Genomic DNA, 5,252 nt, shown 5'->3' on the forward strand with positions numbered 1-5,252 from the left:
TACATGTGTATCGACACTTTGGAGGAGATGTTGCATCGTATTTATTGTTCACAGAGCCATCCCAAATTGACGACCCAGCCTCAAAACCAATCGTAATTAAAAGAAAGCATTGATGTATACTTTAATGGAGACCAAGATAAGAGGAAATAGGCGAGATGGTTCAGTGGTAGAGTAGTATCTCTCTAACTGGGAGGTCCCGGGTTCGAAACCAAACCAATGGACTAGTGCCCTTTGGTAAGGCTTTAATCCTAATTGTTGAGTCTCTGGAGAGGTCTTAAACCCGTAGTTTCCCATTACGAGAATACACATGCTTTCTTATGCCTAGGTCACATTTGCTTTTCGGCTAGAAGACGGCGGCCATAGGCCCTCGAAATCGAGAGATACCTGTGGCCGCAGATTGTTATCGGCCGTATATATTCAGACCCAACGACCGCGGCGGCAAATATGACCTAGGCATTAGCAGTCATGAAAAACACCCACACCACCAAACCAAATAGAGGTTTTGACTGCCACTACCAAACAGACTGTGGACGTTTTTTTGTTTGTTTGTTTGTTTGTTTTGTGTTGTTGTTTGTTTTTTTTTTTTTGGGGGGGGGGGGGGGGGGGGGGTTTTCTTTTTCTGGGGGGAGGGGAATTTTTTTTTTTTTTTAGACATGTACCCTTGAAATCTGTAACGGGTCCCTTTAGATCAAGGTAGGTTCCCATAATGAATCATGGTAACTGATTTGAGACCTTGGCATCGTTTCAAGAAGCCTTCAGAAGTAGGCGTACAAGTTCACTGACATCCCATTGAAACGCGTGTTAGAGTTAAATACACGTGTTACAATGGATTTTGATGAACTTGTACGTAGGACGGTTTTGTGAAACGCAGCCCTGGTTCAAATGCTCTATAGTATTTCAATTCTACTTACTCGAGAAATTCATTCATGAGGTCCACAACGTCCTGTTCATCCTTAACTTGTCGAAATCTATTCCTTATTTCATCAGTTAATTGCTCTCTAATACGATATATCCTGTTGTGCTCGCTACGTTTACAATCCTAGAAGACAAAAATAGAGCTAGAGTCGAATTTTTATGTTGTATGATATAATACATTAGCTTATTTACGGAAGGGCTAAGGGCAATCCCCCCCCCCCCTGGCAGATTTTCGACGAACATAAAGAACTTCACTCTTACCAGTAAAAAGAACGTAAGGTATCACTGTAAATCAAGAAATACACGTAGTGTAGGAGATATTGTGGCCGATGCCCCACCCTCCCCCTCCCTACAATGTAAACGAATTATCCAGTTTGTAAATGTAGGGAGTTAACGAATTTAAGTTAATGTGAAAGTTAATACAATAATAATAATAATAATATAATAATAATAATAATAATAATAATAATAATAATAATAATAATAATAACGGTTTATTTACCCAGGGTAGCCACTTCAGTTATGAAACTGCTCTTCCAGCGGGCTGTGCATAACATAATATGTTATTACTACCCTTCTCCAATCTAATATGCTGAGCGCCTAGCTAGAAGGCAGAAGGTCCCATTGTTATAAGTCTTTGGTATGACTCGGCCGGGTTCGAACCCACGACCTCCCGTTCATGAGGCAGGCGCTCTAACTACTGAGCCCCATGCCCGGTAGAAACAAGAAACAAAGAAAAAGAATCCTACATTACACCGTGCACCAGCAGAGATCATTTATATCATTCACAGTCATTGACATGACTAATCGATTTTTTTTTTACAAAGCCCTAAAGAATAATTTTGAAGAAAAAAAAACGTACTTTCTACTTGTTTTCGCAAACAATATTGTGACTCAAATAAATTCCAATACGACATTCTCAACATCAAACAGGACATCGTTATCCCATCTTATAAGGCCTTTTAGCGATTATAGTGTGAACATATTTTTGTCGTTTGTCGTGTTTGGTGTGGAGAGACCTTGAGACAGATGGAAATTTGAATTCCTTAATGTTTAGTACAAGCAAATTGTATTTACCCTGTCTGTATTTACATGGACAGTCAAACCTGTCTATAGCGACCGCCCATGGGAAACACAAAAAGTGGTCTTTGAAGGCATGTGGTCTTTGTAGACAGGTTCCTAAAGTACATGTTTCAATGAGAAACCATTTTCAAGGGAAACAAACAATTTGGTCCGTGTAGTCAGGTGGTCTTTGTAGACAGGCAGGGGCGGCCGAGCGACTTCCAAAGTGGGGGGGGGGGACCAAGAAAAAGGGGCACTTTCTGGAGAAAAAAGTCACCTACAAAGGGAAATCTCAAAGCGAATATACAATCTTTTAGACATAGGTATATACCCCTATATTGTTATTACATTATCAGGGATGATTTCAATAATTTTGTTTCACTTCATAAACCATACAAGATATTCCTTAAGCATCATGCTTTGCAGTCGGGTGTAATGGTCGGAAAATTATTTGCGAGCGAGCGAAGCGAGCAAGGACAATTTTTAATATTTGTGAGATCGCAAAATTTGGCACCGATCAGATTTTAATCGGAGGTTATCGGGGCAGTTATCTGAAGTGAAAAGGAGTATTTTCTCGTACCTGAAAAGGGTCATTACCAGAGAAGGGGCACTTATGGGAAGGGGCTCTTTTTAATGGGGCACTTATCATTAGGTAAAGAGGCACTTATTAGAAAGGAAAAGGGGCATTGGTTGAAAGAAAATGGACACCGATCAGATTTTAAAGGGCATTATCGGAGGTTAAGGGGGCACTTATCTGAAGTGAAAATGAGTACTTCTCGTACTGAAAAGGGTAATTTGCCAGAGGAGGGGCACGTATGAGAAGGGAAGGGGCTTTTTTTTAAATGGCACACTTATCATTAGGAAAAGGGGCATTTATTAGAAATGAAAAGGGCACATGTGAAAATATAAGGTGCGCTTATCCGAGTTAAAATGGGGTAGTTATTAAAGGGGTAGGGGCACTTATTTTCAGAGGTGAAGTGGGCACTAATCAAAAGTGAAAAGAGGCACTTCTCGTACCTGAAACTGGGCACTTACTAGAGATTGAAAAGGGCACTTATGAGAATGGAAATTGGACACTTATTGCAAAGGAAAAAGGTAACTTGTCGAAGAAATAGGGGCACTTGTCAAAGTAAAAGGGCGTTATTCAAATGTACAGAGGGGCACTTTTCCTAGGTAAAAGGGGGCACTTTTCGGGTGCTTGAAAAGAGGGGGGGGGGGGCACTGTGCTCCCCCTGCCCCCCGGAGGGCCGCCTCTGGTGGTCACTAAAGCAGGATTGACTGTATTAGGATAAGAATGTTGCATAAAAAACATACCTTCTACCTGAACGCACCAGGGGAATGATACTCTGGCAGACGGATATGAGCCCAAAGAAATTTGCCTCCATGACGCGGAATCGCTTCTCATAAAACGAAATGTTTTCTTTCTGTAAAACAAGGTTAGTGAAAATGACTAAGTCTAAACCGGCGTAGATCTCTCCATCTCTATATTGAAATGAACGAATACAATTGATGCTAGATGCAGGGACTCTCAGGCCAGGTAGTACCGAGTCAAATGAGCATTATTTAAAGTTACCTGATTCCAGAAGTTTACATAAAATTCACTCATTTTGCTGACTCAAATCACTCACTGCATAGATTATGTCATTAACTCTTATCCTTGCAATCCCCCCAGTGCCAATTTATAACGAGATAATCGGATTAACGCGATGGTACTACCAATAACGCGTGCTAAACACTAGGCACAGTCCAATGGGCATGAACAATAACTGCTATTACGAATGCGTGCAATCATGCAAGAAGCAGAGTAGCAGTAGCTTGTTCCCATGTACAAAGCACGATAACAATAGCGTGCATGCAGCCTTATGGCAGGCTATGAGTTAATCGGTTCGCTAACGGTTGGGGGATGAACTCTCCTGACGTGTCACTTTAATGACGCTCACTAAAAAATGTTTTGTTTTTTAAGAGGTTTGCAAGACATAGCAACAATATGTGTTTTCGACCTGCCTTTGGCCTTTTGCTTTTTGAAATAGAAAATGACTGGCCTCGAGGCAAGGAATGTTATAATCATCCATGTCATTTGAGTACCTGGGTAAAGTGGTTTATAGCATAAATTTCCACTTATTGCCGTTTTCCTATTAAAGACAAACTTGAGTTCTGGTTAAAAAAAAAAAAAAAAAAAATTCTCACAGAATCAAACGAAACTTACACTGAATGTTCAAGATTACAAATAAATGTCATTTGCCAAACAATTTTGGTAGAAAATGTATACTGGCTGAGTAATGAGCATAGAAAGATAAGGAAATCAAGGTAAGTAGGCCCGACACCATTTGTGTAGTCCCATATACATCTGTCTGTGTACAGTGCTTGTGACTTTACCAAGTCTGGGTCAAATTTATTATGATTTTGATGACTCCAGAATCTTGCAGTACATACCAATACTTACATGCTACATGATCAACTTTTTCTGATCCATTCCACACCTCTTCTTTCACAATACAATCGCATGACCAGAACTCAACTTTATCTTCAAGTATAAAATGCCACCTACAGTGTATCAAAACAGCATTGTTGACTAAACATCAATTCCACCATGTTCCTTTTCCAGATGATTCCGATCTTCTCAATGCTGGATTGATCAGTGACGTCAAGAAGATGAAACTTGGATCGAGTCCCTCTTTCTGGAGGAGCTCAATAGCGCTAGGCCACGCCCTTCATTGCGTGCAGTCAAGTAAACCACGCCATCTTGTCCAAAATGGCGGCAAAGAGCTCGAAAAATCTCCAGACCAATACCCTTGTTTGCGCCTGTCACCTATACCAGAAGAAAATAACGATGACATTTGCTTAGCGGTCGGTTAGTTGTTCAGTCAGCGCAGATGTCACACTCGAGTATTTTATGAATGGGGCTGGATCCAGATTTCCGATAGCGTTAGCCGACATAACCTGGCTATATTCATCTTTATGTCGGACTTTAACAAGCATGCTTGGTAAAATGCATAAAAAAGTACGTCTTGTTGTAGTATTAAAGATACACTTAAACTTCATGGCCACATTATAAATATATAAGTGTAGATGTGATGACATACATTGTGGCTAGCGCGAGCCTAGCTAGCAAACCTTTCGGTGCTGGCGGTTTTGTATATTAATACCCCTCTCCGATACGTCGTACCGTTTTTATGCAATTTGCAGTGGATTAACATTGAGGACCATTTTATAAACATTATCCATATTTCCACATAGACTTAGCATTATACATACAAGGGGGGGGGGGGGGGGGG

Source organism: Strongylocentrotus purpuratus, unplaced genomic scaffold (genome assembly GCF_000002235.5).
Source record: "Strongylocentrotus purpuratus isolate Spur 01 unplaced genomic scaffold, Spur_5.0 spur5_scaffold_19, whole genome shotgun sequence".
Taxonomy (NCBI): Eukaryota; Metazoa; Echinodermata; class Echinoidea; order Camarodonta; family Strongylocentrotidae; genus Strongylocentrotus; species Strongylocentrotus purpuratus.